Source organism: Coenobita brevimanus, chromosome 105 (genome assembly GCF_032717465.1).
Source record: "Coenobita brevimanus isolate Jiangsu-jjx chromosome 105, ASM3271746v2, whole genome shotgun sequence".
NCBI lineage: Eukaryota > Metazoa > Arthropoda > Malacostraca > Decapoda > Coenobitidae > Coenobita > Coenobita brevimanus.
Genome location: NC_137058.1, coordinates 11,745,378 through 11,763,478, shown reverse-complemented (window position 1 = coordinate 11,763,478; position 18,101 = coordinate 11,745,378).

Below are 18,101 nucleotides of genomic sequence, written 5' to 3'. Positions count from 1 at the left end.
GTGCCTGAATAATATCTCTTGATTTTCAGCTAAGAACCTATAGCTCATACTGAACTTTAGTGTGTCAGTGCTTGCCATGATGGAGAAGAAAGGTTTGTCGTCTGAGGAGTGGCGGAAAGATCTCTTTGAGGAGGAGACAAGAGCGAGGAGAGGGAGCTGCTGAGTGATGCTTCGAGTGGGGAGGAGGACTGGGATGACTCCCGTGCCATTCCCATCTGGAGGCTTTGCCCCAACCCCTACCACCACAGGAGCAGACACCACCACCAGCGTCGAGACCATCATCCCAGCCATCATCTCCACTAGGACATCAGCCATCGCCTTCGCTTGGACCTCTAGCTCCAGCAGCCATCATGGTCTCTTCACCTCTAGCCTCCAGTTCCCCCTTGGCCGAGCCCGTGTCACCAGTTGCAGGGCCTAGTTACATGACACTGGCATCTGCATGCAGCGCAGTGTCTGTGGCACTACTGGTGCAGGATGCGACTGTGTCATTATCCTCTGCCCGGTCGAAAAGGTCGCTGTCTCTGAAAGCATTCATCCCCCCCGACGTTTTGCAACAGCCGGAGCCAGCCTTGTTGTCCTCATCATCGGAGCCATCACCACCTTGATGAGGCCACCGTGGTCCATGGCTCGGCTGGGGGGGGGGTGGCCAAGGGGAGGTCGAGGAGGCAGAATGGTGTCAGTAGGCCAACCGACTGCCACCACTGTGGGAGATGTTGCTGCAGAGGATCCAGGGTAGAGCAGTGGCCCATTCACACCACATAATGGCCCTTCACAGGATCCCCAGGAATGAGGGTGGATCCGCCAACATTGCCAATGCAGTTCTTTCACCCGCGAGACCAACAACTATGCATCATTCCTGGGGACTGTATTGGATGCATGGTTCATGTGCTATGAAGAGGAGATGGCTGAGTTTCTAGGGTTGTACTTTTTCATGGGAGTGGTCAATATGCTGACCATCAGGCATTACTGGAGAAGTTCCCGTCTCCACAACTACCCCCTTTTCCAGCAAGTGATGAGTGGGAGGTGCTTCAGGGCCATCCTGCAACACTTCCACGCCTTCAACTCACTCGCTATACCCCAGGACAATCGCGATCGGCTGATCAGGGTTTGCACAATGATGGAGTACCTCCTTCAGCGATTCCAAGACACCTACCTACTAGAGGAGCACTTCAGCCTGGACGAGGGCTCGCTGGCGTGGAAGGGGCAGCTCAGCTTCCGTGTATACAACCCCATGAAGCCCTCAAAGTACTCCATCAAGTTCTACATCCTGGCTGAGGCTTCCTTGAGGTACATCTGGAACTTCAACATATATACGGGGCAGAAGAAGATGCTGGAGATCACTGTTTGTGGCCTTGTAGAACCGCTGAAGGACCAGGGATACAAAGTTTACATGGCAACTATTATAACTCTGTATCCCTGTGCAAACACCTCTTCAGTGCAGGAACCTATGTGTGTGGGACCCTACGCCTGGCAAGAGGAGCACTGAAGCAGCTGCAGGACATCACTAGGGCCAACAGCCTGCCAGAGTGGGAATGACAGCAAGGCAAAAGGACAATGTGATGGTGCTGATGTGGAAGGACAAGTGTATCATCGACATGGTCTCCACCTTCCACAGCTCAAACACCATTCAAAAGCAGGTTCGAGGGAAGACCAGGGGTCCTGACAGGAGGACAACCTATGTCCAGAACACCGTGGACAAGCCCGACATGGTGGAGGACTACAGTCAACACATGGGTGGGGTGGACCACTTTGACCAGATGGTCCAGTATTACCCCCATCTGCAGTGGACCGTGAAGTGGACCAAGAAGATAACTTTCTACTTCAGTCAGATGGCCATTTTCAACTCGTTCATCCTGTATAAGAAGTGCTCGCATGGGTCAGTCAATCTGCTGGAATTTGTGGAGTAGATAGTTGACAAGCTCCTTCAGTTTGATGAAGCAGAGTGGACCGCATCAGGGCACTTCATCGACCATGCCCCTGACCTTCGAGCCCGGCATCCAGCAGGACCTCCAGCACTTGCGGCAATTGCAGCAGCACCAGCACAGGTGCCAGCATCACTGTCTCCTGGGCCAGCACCGTCTCCTGGACCAGCACCAGCACAGGTGCCAACACCACCATCAACAGGAGCAGGACCAGCACAGGAGCCAACTCCACCATCACCTGCAGGACCAGGACGGGTGCCCAGATGACCATCTCCAGCAGTTCCTGGTCCGTCGGGAGAACTTGCCACCGCTGCCATGCCCGGCCCTGCAGCTGCACCTCCAGGACAACAGGACCAGGGAAGACCAGGAGGACATCCAACCAAGCATCGTAGAGTCATCACCAACAGAGTGCTGTTGGATCACACACTGGACCATCGGCGGGAGAGGATTCCCAACTGGAGGAGGTTGCGGTGCGTCCTGTGTGCCTTGGCGAAGATGAAGAGGGACACAAGTCACATGTGTCCTGTTTGTGATGTGCTGCTTTGCGTGGGTGATTGCTTCGAATGGTTCCATTCTGAGCAAAGTATTCCCTAATGGAGTGTATACACACACACACACGCACACATACACACACAGCAGCAACCAAGGAGAACAGACGTGCGCCGACAGTGCTCCATACCGAGCCAGCATGGCCAGTGGCATTACCTAAGTTAGTATCTTTATATGAGTCAAGCTCTGTACCAGGTTAGACTAAATGATTTTTTATTACTAAAAAAAAAATAAGAAGTTTAAACAAGACTTATTTAAACAGAAAAGAGAACCGAGTACTGAAAGAATGCGCCCAGTCAGCTGATGTTTGTTTAGACTACAACTCCCCCAGGGAATGTAAGTACTCTGTGCTTATAGTATTGCAAAATGGCTACATACTTTAGTAAAGCAAATTTGGAAAAGAAATGAGATAAAGGTAGAAAGCAGGATGATGATTTCTACCAAGAACTGGTTGAAATAGATACTCAAAATAGACTGGTTGAACATGTACACAAATTGGAAATGGCTTTCCAGAATGAAATTGGTGAAATAAAGAACCAGATGCACTTGCAAAAGGAAGAAATAGAAAAACTTGGAAGGGAGGTCAACAAGAAAGACACAAGCATCAGTGAACTAACAGTGGAACAGAGTACACTTAGGAGGAAAATGAGTGAAATGGCAAGTACAGTAGTCAATCACGAGAGTATTATGGAAGAGTTCAAAAATGATACAGAGACAATTAGCCATGTAAGAAGTCTGATAGACCAGAGCAGTGATATTGAGGAAAAGATAACACAGGTGAATGAAGTTGTGCAAAGCTACAAAAATGATGTGGAAATCACGTATGCTGAAATGGTGAAAGTAAAGAAAGATGTAGAAACAAAGATGGAGGAGAAAAGCATTAAAAAGGAAGTGAAAAGAATAATCCAAAACAATCCAAAGTTAGTCAAAGATTCAGTAGATATCAACAAATCTATAGTAATAACTGGAAAGAAGAGGAAGAAGTAAAAAAACAAGATCACAAGAGACAAAAAGGAGATGGCTAATGTAATGAGCTTACTGAAAGAAGTATCAGAGGAAATCTGTAGTAAAGACATAGAGGAACACAAAAGGTTAGGGAAATACGAGAAAAGCAAGACAAGACCTCTAAAGGTAACTTTCCAGAGTGTAAACATTGTGGAGGAGATACTAAAAAATGCAAAGAATCTTATGGAAAAAGAGGAGTTCAAAAATGTATGGATAAAAAGATGCCTAACACAAGAGGAATTGGAATTACTGAAAGAAAAGAGGGAGGAAGCAAAAACAAAAAATGAGGGAAGATCAGAAGAGGAGAAGAACACACTTTTTTTTTTTTTTTACAAAGTAATAGGATTGCAGGTACGAAAGTGGTACACAAACAGGAGGGAATAAAAAGGAGGAAGGCAGTGGAACCATGTCATGACAAGTATATAAACAATATGATAAAGAGAAAGTAATTGTAGCCAATTTGTACATGCCACCCAGATCAAACACATGGGAAAGAGACGCATATGAGGACCTGGCAGAGAGTACAATTCAGAGATTAAGAGCATTACTACATAAAATGGAAGAGAAATCGGAAAGAATTATACAAACTGGAGATTTTAATACACATATAAATTGGGAATACTCTAGATATAATTAGCCAAGAAAGCTGTTGGGACCAAAAGCTCCTGGATCTCGTGCAAGAGTTTTTTTTCCTAACGCAACACGTGAGGGAAACCACCAGAAAAAGAGGACTCGATGTACCTTCAATGCTAGATCTCATTTACTAGGCAAGAAAATGATATTGACAGTTTAATATATCACCCTCCACTCGGCAAAAGCGATCACTAAATTACAACTTCAGGATAGCATATGACATAGTTAACAGCAATGAAAGTTACAAAAAGAGCCTAAACTATAAAAAGGGAAATTATCAAGATCTAAAGAAGTATTTCTTATAAGTTGATTGGGAAAATGAGCTTAGAGGACAAGATTTAAATGCTGTATATAAAAAATTCTGTGAATTTTATGAAATAGGAGCCCAGAAGTACATCCCAGAGCACAAAGAAGCAGATAAGAAAATACAGAAATGGTTCAATACAGAATGTAAAAAATCAAAAGAAAGAAGAGATTTGTTGTGGAATGAGATACAGAAGACACAATAGTGAAAGGGCATATAATAATTACAAACAGGCAAGAAAAGATTATACAAGAATAAGGAGGGAAGCCCAAAAACAGTTTGAGGAGGATATAATAAATAAAAGTAGTGATCAACCAAAGCTATTTTACAGCTACATCAGAAGCAAAACCAAAGTAAAAGATATAATACAATCAATTACGGACGAGGGAATCACCTATACACAAGAGAAAGATATTTGTGATGTGCTAAATAAGAATTTCCAATTTGTTTTTACAGAAGAAAAAAATTTTGAGAGGGACTATGTGGAACATGCATCTCCACACATACTATCAGATAAACAGATATCAGAAAAAGTAATACAGGAGGAGTTAAGTAAATTAAACAGAGGAAAAGCAAGTGGTCCTGATGAAATTTCATGTTGGGTACTACAAGAATGTGCAAAGGAGTTAAGTAAACAATTAATTTTAATTTTCAAGAGATCCTTGAGTCATGGTAAACTACCTGATATTTGAAAGAAAGCAAATATTGTCCCCTTATTCAAGAAAGGGAATAGACAAAATCCACTCAACTACCAACCAGTATCACTGACCAGTGTTGTAAGCAAGGTATTAGAAAAGCTTATAAGAAAAGCTTGGGTAAATCATCTAGAAGAACACAGTATGATAACAGAAAGATGGTTTGGTTTCAGAAAAGGAAAATCATGTGTTACTATTATGTTGAGCTACTATGACAGAATAACAGACACAATACAGGAAAGAGAAGGATGGATGGACAGTATCTATTTAGATTTCAAGAAAGCATTTGACACAGTACCACACCAAAGACTTTTATGGAAACTGTACCATCAAGGAGGAATTCGAGGCAAACTGTTTTGTTGGATGCAAGATTTTCTCATAAATAGAGAAATGAGAACAGTACTAAGGGGAAACTACTCATCATGGAAAGAAGTGACTAGTGGAGTACCACAGGGTTCAGTGCTGGCACCAATCATGTTTTTAGTGTATGTAAATGATATAAACAGTAACACTGGAAATGAAAGCTATCTAAATATGTTTGCAGATGATGCAAAAATACGAAGGAGAATTACTAAGACAGACTCTTGTAAAGAGCTACAAGAAGAATTAAATAAACTTCATGAATGGAGTAATACATGGCAAATGGAATTCAATGTGGAGAAGTGTCGTGTAATCAAGTTTGGTAAAAGTGGAAAAAGACCTGATTGGGATTATACATTAGGAAATAAAACCCCACACACATCAGAAAGAGAGAAGGACGTAGGTGTGATTATCAATAACAGACTATCTCCGGCTGACAACATCAGCGAGAAGGTACGGAACATGTATACACTGCTTGCAAATATGAGAATAGCATTCACATACATAAATGAAGACATGTTAAGAAGGATAATAACATCATTCATCAGACCAACCCTGGAGTATGCATCAGTAGTCTGGAGTCCTCACCTCAAAAAACACATAGACAAGATTGAAAAAGTTCAAAGGGCAGCTACAAGATGGATACCAAACTTAAGGGATCTAAGCTACGAAGAAAGCACTGCAAAAAACTGCATAAGAAGAGAGGTGATAAAGACGTAAGGAAATTCAGTTTCCCAAACAGAGCAATTGATCAATGGAATGCACTACCGAATGAAATAATGTGTGCCAAAACAATTCACAAATTTAAGGATATGTACGATAAATATGGTTTAAGACACCGGGCAGTATGAGCTTGACTCATTCCTGTAAAGATACAATTAGGTAAGAACAATTATTAGGTAAGAACACACACACACTACATAACACCTCATCTTCAAACCCCACAAGGTCCTGGCAGCAGCTCAGCACCCCTGGAGGAAGTGAGTTTTCCGAATTTTGATGATCTGTATATTGACCTGTTTCAATACCTCTATATTTTTCACACAAATAAGCATTCTCTTCTACATATTACACATATGACTGAAGGTACAGCTTCAGTATCAATAACTAGGAAAAAGAATAGTGGTCATGTCGAGTAGCTTATAGCACTATAAAAACAACCCTAGGAGATTTTACAATCTGTACATAACAAAAAAAAAAAAAAGGCTTTGGGAGCATATTTTCAAAGTAAAGGCGGGGGGAGAGAGTGTTTTTTTCTCACTTGCAGTAAAACTATGCAGCGCTCGGGGGAGTATTGTACCTTTGTTGTCCAATTACTCGAAAACTATTAGACATGTCGATTTCCTGTAAGAACCATGACAAAGATCAGTGAATTCTACATATGTTCATCACCCAAATCTAAGCCTTTGGGAGCATACTTTTTAGGTAAAGGTGGGGGAAGAGAGTGTTTTTTTCACGTTTGCAGTAAAACTTAGCAGCGCTCGTAGGAGTATTGTACCTTTGTCCTCCATTTACTCGAAAACTATTGGACTTATCGATTTCCTTTAAGAACCATAATAAAGATCAGTGAATTCTACGTATGTACAAGGCATAACAATGTAATATCTTTGATGAAAAGTCGTTGTTACGTAGGCGGGAATATAAAGGTTGTTGTGCACGCATGACGAAAGTGCAGCACGGCCGTGAGTACCCAGTACTTTTTTCCGATTTACTCAGAAACTATGAGGCTTATCAAAAATCTGTGGCTACCATAAGAAAGCTCATGAAATTCTACACAGTATTATGAAATAAAAACATAAGGTGTGTGAGAGAACTTTTGCAGTAGAGCTCCCTGAACAAAAATCATTTTTTTTTAATGGCTTTCAGTTTTTGGCTATTTTCACGAAAACTACAAAGCTTATCACAATCAGACACATCTCATTAAAAAGCTGATGACATTCTCTATCAAAACTTCTAAAACCATCTTTCTGTATGATGGAAAACATTCTAACTAGGATGTTGGGAACTGAGACTGACATTCTGAAATGTTTATTCACAGTAGCCTAATGTACTTTTATTCGTATTTTTTTTTTTTTTTTTTTGCTTTTCGGTTAGAACAACCTTCGACGAATATGATGATGTAGGTTTCATGGGAATATATTGAGGTTTGGGTGGCGAAAATAAGGCGAGAATACATGTTTTCAGTGGTGCATGGGCAAGCTGGCGGGGAGGGGGGTAGGATAAAACTTATTAAATTTATCCATGAGCGAGAGGGTAAATGTGCTTTTATAAGGGGATAGCCTTTTTCTAGCTGCCATACAGTAACAAACAGGGCTACAAAATTGCAGAGCTGTACCTAATAACAAAGGTGAGGATTATGTAATAGCTGCATTGCGCAACAGCTACATTTCGCAATAGCTGTAATAGACACATTTTGCAGTAGAAGAATTTCAAAATAGCTATATTTCACAAGTGACAATGGTAAAACTGCTGACATGGATGCTGACATCAGCATTTTTATCTGTTATACTGTATAAGCAAAGCTTATGTGTTTTATTAATGTACTGAATAAATGATGTTTTTTGATGTTGTGAATAAATGATAGTTTTAGTGCACATTTGTTTTTCCTCTGTATCAACCTATTTTTCTTCCATAATGCAGATTATGAAATGTTATGCATTGTTCTGTTGCCTGTTACAGGGTTAAAAAATTATGATTAAGAGTTATGGGTAGTTTAAAATTATGGTATTACAATTTATAGGGTTAAGAGTTTGATGTTGGATTAGACTTGACTGAATTAAAAGGAACTGCATGTTGGGCCTTGGCAGAGTTATGCACTCTACTTAGTGCCATTCTAGTTGAACATGGTTCTTGTTTCAAAACACAAATATCGAAACACAGGCAGATATTTGACCAAGCAGCTAGTTAACTAAATGTTTAAATATTGTACTGAGTTTGGACAGTTTTAGCTGTTATGCCAAAATATGCATGATTCAGCCTGAAAGTGTTGCTGTAGCACTGCATCATGTTCTGAGTTGTCACTGATGATTCAGTCATTTAACTGGGTTATATCACTGAACATTCCGCCGTATTAAACCATGCAAATCATATGGTGTCATGCTCATTTGCATATTAGCCCTTCATGGGCCAGGGGTTACGAAATTACATGGAAGGCCGATGGGGTCCTGGCGGACCCCAAACCTTAATGGTGCATTTCTGCTATATTCATAAAGTTGTATTTACTAAACTTTGTACATATGTTGCCCAGGACACGGCACGTGGAACCAACCCACCCAGTGTCCCTTTTTTTTTTTTTTTTTTTTTTTTTTTTTTTTAATCACAATTTTATTAATGTTTGAGTATGGAGGTAATGATTGTACACTTATTTGAATGTCTGATTGTCTGTATACTTGGGACAGGTTCTCAAAATAATAACAAGTTCATGAGTAAAATAAATTAGCATGATCATAAAATAAAACAATCCGTATAATGTTCAAATTTGGTATAACAATTCCTTGTTTTATCCTCTTGATGAGCATCTTCTGTGTTATTACCACCACTTGCATTTTCAGAATCATCATCAGCACTTACAGGAGACTCAATACTACTCACACTAATTTCACTGTCCGATTGTTCAAGCACTTCATAATCATCAGCGTTGGATATAGATAAATCACCATCTGAATAATTTTCTTCTTGGTCACCTTCTGCCACTTCCATTGAGGCATAAAACTTTGCTACTGGTATTGACATTGTCCTAATGTTTATAATCTGAAATATCTGGAAAAAAAAAAAAATAGTCACACGAATGGCCAGGTGGGGTCCTGGCAGACACCACTGACACATATTGCAATGTCACTCCTTAATTGTGCAAGATTTTTTGCTCAAATTTTATGAGGATATAAATTAACCATCTACAATAAAAGTCATGACAGGCCAGCTGTGAAGGCAAAAAAAATGGCTTAATGGCAACATTTTGAAAACATGCTGGGGTCAGCAGGGACCCCATTTGCCCACGGAGGGTTAGATTGATTTTTCAAAGGGGCATATAACTGTCTAGGCAAAGTGAGCAGTGATACCTCGTACTTTGGGGTTGCCATATCTGAATAGTCAAAATACCGGACACCTCCACTGAAAGACATGCCCCCCCCCCCAGCACAAACTTTGGGCTTTTGGCATTATGAAAACTTTATATATATATATATATATATATATATATATATATATATATATATATATATATATATATATATATATATATACAGTGCCACTTTACTGCATCTGCATCCATCTATCCACGGTCCATCATCCAGACATTTAAGATGAGAGTGACCAGCCTCACTCATCCCTGACTGGCATTACGTGAGCAACAAACCCCAACCTTCCCTTGAACAGAAACCTGCACAGGGTCAATTCGACTGGAGCAGCTTCTTTATTCTTTTTACAATAGATTGGAAAACAGGCAAAGTACAGAATTGGCAAGATTATGACTGTAAAATGCAACAACGCCATAGATGTAGGATAAGATCATATGAATAACAAATGCTACAGTGTAAAAATTAAAACTAAGCCAATATTTGTGTGCAGTTACCATTTTTATGGCTATAACATCACTAAGTACGAAGAAAAAAAAAAACTCGTGGCTCAACAAGAGGAAAAGGCAGGATGTTTCAACTAGCTACTAGCACTAAACCAACGAAGTTGGCAACACTTACCGGCTGACGAAAGCGGAAGTCTCTCTCTCTCTCTCTCTCTCTCTCGTCATTGCAGAGTTTTAATAGTATATTAAATTGTTTGAGAAAAAGTGATGGAAGCTGAGTTTCCAGATTTTTTGAAAATTTTTAACATTCCTCCTGGACGAAGATTTTGACACCTAAATGCAGAACATGTCTGCGAAAATCCGGACGTATGGCAACCCTATCGTAGTTGTGTAAACAAAGCAGATAATTTTTGCTATATTTGTGGCAAAGTGACATTTGCAAGTGCAGTAGGTCATAACAGCATTTGCTACTTCTTTATGATGCCCCCAAATGGGAAAAGTTTGTCAAAAAAAGAAAGAATGGACTGTACAATATCCAAATATTCTGTTAGTTATTAGCCCAGTACCACATGGGAATGGTCTGCCTGTTCATGAAGCACCAGAATCCATCTCATTTGGATGAAATGTCCCAGAGAGGGACTACGAAACATCAAGTTCTGATCCATCAACATTGTTTGACCCAGACTATGTCCCATCCTCTTCCACTGAACCACACCTCTTAACAACGTGAACTGAAAGATTTTTTGAGGGATTCGTAACTGCCCAAGAGTAAGGAAGAGTTGTTGGGCTCCAGACTACGATAATGGAATTTCCTGGCAGATGATGATAGGATTTCCATGTTCCGTGACCGTCAAAAGATTCTTGTCCAGTTCATCTTCATCAACATAGTTTGATGACAGCACTCAACATCGTTCAAAATTCAATTGTGTGTAGACTTCACTGATTCATCAATGACAAGTCTCAAAGCCGTCTTGCTGCACAGTGACAATGTTTTGCCATCCAGTTCAGTTGGTCATGCAGGCCATGTGAAGGAAACTTACAACATAAAGCAACTTTTGAGGTACTTTACATAAACGACCAACATCAGTGACAGCTTTGCGGCGACTTGAAGGTCACTGCCATTTTCCTTGGTCTGCAGAGTAGATATACAAAGTACTGCAGTTTTCTCTGTGAATGAGATAGTCTTGCAAGAGAGTCTTACTACACCAAGAGAGATTTGCTGCTTCGACAGTCACTGGAGTCAGGGAGGAAAAACGTTCCAAACCTGTGGAATCAAAATTTTATTACCAATCTTGCACATCAAGCTGTTTGATGAAGAAATTTATCAAAGCAATGTACACAACCCAAGAAGCCTTCAAGCAATGTCTGATGAACATTTTCAATGTGATGGGAAGAATCCAACAAGCATTCAGATAACTGTGAAATACCCCCAAGGTAACTGAAGCAAAAATAAATGAAGGTGTTTTGTTGGTCCCGAGATTCGTGAACTTCGAGACTGCATTTCACAATGCACTGTGTGGCAGAGGAAAGGATGCTTGACAAGCCTTCAGGCTAGCAGCAACAAGATTTCTTGGAAACAAGGTATACAATTACAGGGAGTTGGTGGAAAGCCTTATGACATAAAGTACTGTAAGCTTGGTTGCAGTGTCACTCAAGGTACATTATTTTTTAGTCATCTAAATTTCTTTCCAAACAACTTTGGAGCAGTAAGCGACGAGCATGACGAGCGACTTGACCAGAACATGGCAGCAATGGGAGAAACGGTTTTGGCATATGGAACCTATCAGCGCTTGTGGGCTACTGCTGGGCATTGACTAGGAATGCTCCATTTCATGAATACAAGAGACATGCTCATAAGTGCAGTGCAGAAACTAAGTAATGACTGAACGATGTACTGTTAAATAATGTATACATGGCATGGCAATTATATGCATGTAAACTATCACAAAGAGATGGAAATACATTGGTTTGTAATTCGTGATTAACTCTGAACTGTCAGCATTATGTACATAAGTAAAATGAAATAAAAAATAAATTAAATATCTTAGGAACAGTAGCCAGTCAACTGTTTTTATTGTCATATGTGAATTCAGAGGATTAAAATCCATAAGGATCAAAATTTTAAAATTTTATAGACCAGTGTAACTACCAAAACTTTGATAAATGGGATTTTACAAAAAGGCAGCAAAGACATTTATATCCATTTTTAATCATTATTTATGCAAAGAAAAATTCTGTCAAATTGAGTTGGCAAGTTAAAGGTGAAACACTTAACCCTAGTTTAGCAAAGTTTCACTCTGAATCATGCTTTTTAAAATTAATAGTAAAAAAAAAAAGGCATTTCAGAGTATTTTTTATGTATGAACCTATATGATGAAAAAATCATAATCTTTTCCAATTTAAAGTGCTGATTTGGTGCTGATTTTGTAAATGGCTCTCGATACGGTATTTCACCGCACCCCTAAGCTCCAGCAGTAATCTGAATTTCCCCCTAGTCCTTTATATAGATTACTGTGTCCATCTTTTCCAGAATAGCTACGCTATATAACATTTGTGCTTACCAAATCAAAGAACTGTGGTTTCTTATTGGTCAAAAACCTTGAAGTGGCTAAATTAACCTTGCCTACTGAGGATAATTTCGGTTCCTTCACAATATCAGTAGAAATTAAAGGACTTTCATGTACCTGTATCAAAAAGTGTAGATGCAGATACAGTTTATCATTAATTGCCCTTATTCTCCATTTGAAATGCAACCGGCATTTCTACTGGGTTAGCTGTCTTTCCAATTGTCATATTGACAAACAGAGTTGTTAAATTCATCACCACTTTTCCTTGGACATGCAACACTCTGATGTCTATCTATGTTACACCTCAAACAAATATTCAGTTTAGTTTTGAAATCAGTGGATTTTGGCCTTGGGCTTAAACAGGTCACATAATGTCCCATGTTCTCTAATTTTGTGCATTTTTTTTTACATCAGGGTATTTTTAGGCAAAAGAGGTGGGATATTGTTTACCACAAGAGACACAGTCCTTATTGGTGTTACCACAGATTATTTTATAATTTTTCTTCAAAGAAATCACCTATTCCCTGCTTTAGAAATTTTTCATCTGTTTTTACACTAGTGAAGGTTCCAAAATCTTCCTTGATAGTCCCAAAAGATACTGATTTTGGTTTGGCTGTTGGCTGACTAATTGCTTTTCTCGTTTCTTCACCCTTTGGTTTTGTTTCAGCATTCTTGATTGCGTCCTGCAGGTGTTTGCAAAGTTGCATTAGACCATCCTCTGTCTCTTTCCAGGAAAACGATTTATTTGTTATTATACACCTTTAGTTTTAGGAGTTAGCTTCAGTGAGATTGTCCTAGATAGCAACCAGTCCAATGCAATAACATCCTGATAAGCAACCAAGACCTTCAAATTACATCTTACTCCAACCCAAAAGTTTTCACAAGGAGTCATAGTCATCCCTGGGAGTGGGGAACTCAATCTGACTTTGATTAATTTGGTAATAGTCTGCTCATTTTCTTCATAATTATCTCTTGGGACAGCCAGAACCACTTCCTCTTAATCATTAACAAAAGGCAAATCTCCTAACTGTTTATCGGGTGTGCCTTTCATATGCTCAAAGAGATAATTTATTATCGTTTAAGAGATCTGATCTATCATGGACAAAATTCATGAACTCATCCCAGCATGTGGCCCAGTTCAGTTCGCTATCGAATTCTGGAAGGGAGATATTAGGTCACGTTGCTCTACTGCGTGCATGTACTGTTTACAAGTTCATATCTGTTATTTGATCTTCAGTTAATTTTATATGTATGGTAAAACTTTCTGAGATTTTTGCATATTTGGGATGGTCTATATGGTACATTTCTTTATCACTGTCTTTGAGAATGTTTGCTTCCAACTTCTCATATGGTTCTTCATATTCAGATCGTCTTTCTTTTAGAATATTCAGGAGACATCGTAATTTCCACCACTGAAACAGGGTTTCCTTGGCTGACTTCCTACAGACATTAATGGTTCTCATTAACCACCCCTGCTTGTGATATGTAGCAGTTTATTAATAACTGAATGGACATCTATATGAAGTTATTTATTTATATATATTTAAACAAGCGAAGTGTATTCTATGCTCAGGATTTACAAACTGCACGAGGAATGTTTATTGGTACAGTAAATAAAACTGTCAGAAATGAAATAATTCCCTGGATACTTTCATTTTCTCCCGTGGGGTATATATTCATGATAAAAGTGATATAAATCTGAACCCTGACAATCTTTAACCCCTAACCACAGGGTGTTGGTATGGACTAACAGAAAAAAGGTGGTGGGAAACTCCTGGGTGTCGGTAGGAGCCACAATTGTTTTCAGAGCACAGTTTGAAGTAACTGTCACTTCATCTCGTCACCAAAGGTTCAGGAGTGCCCCTCCACCACATGCAAGCATACCTCAGTCATACTGTTAGATTTCCAGGTGTAGGAGGATTTTTTTCTTGAACCTCTTATCCAACTCCTTATCCCGCATCACGAGGGCACCCTGTCTCATCCAACCCTGCCAAGCCTCTTTCCAAGGATACTTAAAAAGGACTCAGTGATTGTTCCATAGAGCATGTCTTGGACGTCATTGTGTCTAGTTTATCTAGTAATGGGGAAGTTATCATGTTGAGAGTGAAGCCAAAATCAAGGCCATGCACAAAACCATGAACACATCCTGCTTCGCATACCAAAATTTACTTCTCTTCATCACGTCCATACTCATCGATGTGACAACCTACAGACCTGGGTATACTTTCTTTTGCAAGAAGACGAGTTGTTGAGTAATATGGTGTTTAATTTGTTTCCCTAATTGCTCTGCTATAGTCTCCAAGATATTAAGGTTTAAAAATGGGCTATTTTTGGAAAAATGCTCATAGTGAATGAATGATCTCGCTATAAATAGCCCAGCTTTTAGGGGTTAAGCTAAATGAAACATCAAGACAAATGTACAGTAATCACTTGTTTATCCAGATGCTCCGTATACAACATGTTCTGCATCTGAACGTTAGTCCTTGGTTCTATTAAATCCGTATCCTGATTTATTTGTTTGTTAGTGAACATGAAAGTTCTGATATCGGCAGCTTGGTGGCCTAATAGCTGGTTAGCCTCTCTGGCCACATGAGGGTGATAGACAGAACCACAAGCTGAGCAAAAATGGCTCTCTGGCTCCCTACCGAATGGTCAAAATCCCCTGGCTGCGCAGATCACTTGGAAAGTTCTGCCTGTGCTTGAGTAATATAGGCCCTTAACCCAAAAGCTGTGCAAAATGGCTGTCTGACTTCCTACTGAATGGTCAAAATCCTCTGGCCAACTGGATCGTTCAGACACAAATAGCCATGTGCGAGCAATATAGGCCCAACCCACAACCTGAGCAAAATGGCTGTCTGGCTCTGTACCGAATGGTCAATGTCCCTTGGTCGCATATCTCCTTTCTGTATTATGGTTCAGCACCATCACCGGGAATGTCAGCCAGGAATGACGCTTTCCCCACCATTTCAAAACTAACCACCAGTAGGTTTTTCTCGGAAATATGCTCAATGTGTTTCCCAGGCAAAATAGCATTTTTTAACTTAACCTAACCTACCCTACATTAATCTATCTCACTATGGCTGCCTGGCCGAGGGCGGTGGTGCTGAATTGTAATACAGTAGGGAAATATGCCACTGGTCGTCCAGATAACTTGGAAAGTTCTGCCAGCGGTTGAGTAATACAAGCCTGTAACCCACAAGCTGGACAAAAGAGCTGTCTGGCTTCCTACTGAATGGTCAAAGTCCCCCAGCTGCCCTTGCTTCTCACCCTTTCGTCTCTCCTCCATTCCCCTTCAAGCTCAGCGCTGCCAGGGATTTCTCCCTCCCCGTCCCTCCACCCTCCCTCCCCTATCCCTCCTTAGTGTGCTGCCTGCCACCCACCACTTGCCTCCCTGCATCATCACCAGTGAGTTTTTTCGTTAATGACATTTTAATTGATTAATGTTGGTCATATCAGAATTCAGAAAACACTGAAAGCCAATGAAATTCTGCATCTAGGCATATGCTAAGCTCTTGCGGGGTGTGGGCAAAATTTTGTGCTTGGATGTTGGGAATTTACAGTATTTTAAGCTACTTCGTACTCTTGAACAAGTTTATTCTCACTGAATTTCTGTATTTTCACTTATCAGTTTTGTGTGTTTTTATTAGCTTATCTTATAGTATAAACACCAATGAAGGTGATGGTATATGATTTATACCAATGTAACCACTTTCTGCAGGTAAATTTGGCCATGGAAATGTTTTTCTTTGTGTGGGGGAAAGCAGCCATAGCTTGCTCTCAGCTCTGTTGGTGTCTCAGAAACAAACTGAAAACTTATGGTTCCTGAGAAGGTTAGAATTCTTTTTGCAACCGTTGTCTTCATTGATTTTTTGCGGATTTTTGTTGTTTATGCATTGTTTTCTCAGTGTCTATTATTGTACTGAATATTCCCATGTGTGTTTTGATGTCTTCTTAGATGAAAGACTCAAGAAGACTGCCACAATAGGAGGGGTAATGTTTAGTTGAACACAGAAATTGGTACCACACTTCACATCAGGGCAACGCAGCCTGTCCATCTTTACTGTGCGGCGAGTACATGTATTTAACTCCGCCCACCAGTTCACAGTCCAGACTCATGGGACTGTGTGTTTCGATGAAGGCTTCACACAGAAACAAGAAGTGATTTATTTAATTGCCAATGTAATTTCAAGTATATCAGCTGTATCTTTGTTGAAATAAACTGTTTATACTATATTTCCTTTATACTGTTAAGTCTGTTAGATATGGGAAGCAGTATATGTCGCTCTATTTGTGCAGCTACACACACACACCACAAAGCCAGCCAGGAGACAGGGCGTGTGTGCTGGGCAATCCCCATGCCCTGTCTTCCTCCCTTACTATTTTTCAATCAGCCTATACCCCACTGACTGGGCTAATGTATGGCCCGTCCTGCACTACAGGTGCAGGAAATCTGTAAACGAACGAACAAACGTGTAGCTACACACACACACACACACACACACACACACACACACACACACACACACACACACACACACACACATACAGCGGAATGTTGTGCTAAACACTGATGCTTAACCGAGGTGCTGTCGTCACCGTTACAGCTAGGAAGGGTCAGAGTTTAGTTGGTCACACAATGAATCGGAGAGACAGTAATTTATTGGAGCAGAGTCGTATTATCACCCTACGTGATAATGGTCTGTCGATACGGGCTATTGCTTATGAAGCTAGTGTATCTACCAGGACTGTGCAGCAACGGATACGAAGGTGGGAGGAATGTGGCAACTTAAATGACTTGGTTGAGTTTATGTTGCAGGACACGGGTGTCAGTTCCTTTTATTTCTGCATGTATCCCAGCACCCCTGATGGTAAGATGTTGAGAATACCTACGAATTCATGCTAATGTGCCCGATTGACAGCATGTAAAACGTCACTGGGACACGCAGTTGCTCTCCACATCTCGTACGATGAGCAGTTGCCTATGTGCGGTGTTAATTGACTTCTATGCTGTTCGTGGTGCAGAGATAGCGAGGTATTCTCCTCGACAATTTTTATATTATAATGTGGCAATACTTGTAATTTGTACAGATACAGACCATACCATACATGATAATTGATAAAAAAAAAATACGAAACTAATTTAATTGATCGCACGTTAAAGCCACTGTAAATGTTATGAATAGTGGCTTACGAATGTTAAAACCTAACAGGAAGTCGCAATGATTATCGTAGTTTCAGTGGGCTTTAGTATGCTTCTTGCAAAAGGGATGCAAAGTTATTAAAACATCATGATATAAATATTCCAAACGACTTTGACCTTACTGTACGTAACTTAACAAACTGATATGTTATCACTCCAGGAGTAAGTTCAAATTGAACAACCAAGAATACAGTATACTCTGTATATTTTTATCTCAGCGAGGTCGGGTGCCCCTTGGGCAACTTCTTCAGAGAAGAATAATGCTATTGTCGCTGCGGCTGTAGAAGACCCCGTAACCAACGCAGTGGCCATTCGTGATAAACTACACATGGAAGTTTCAGTAATGA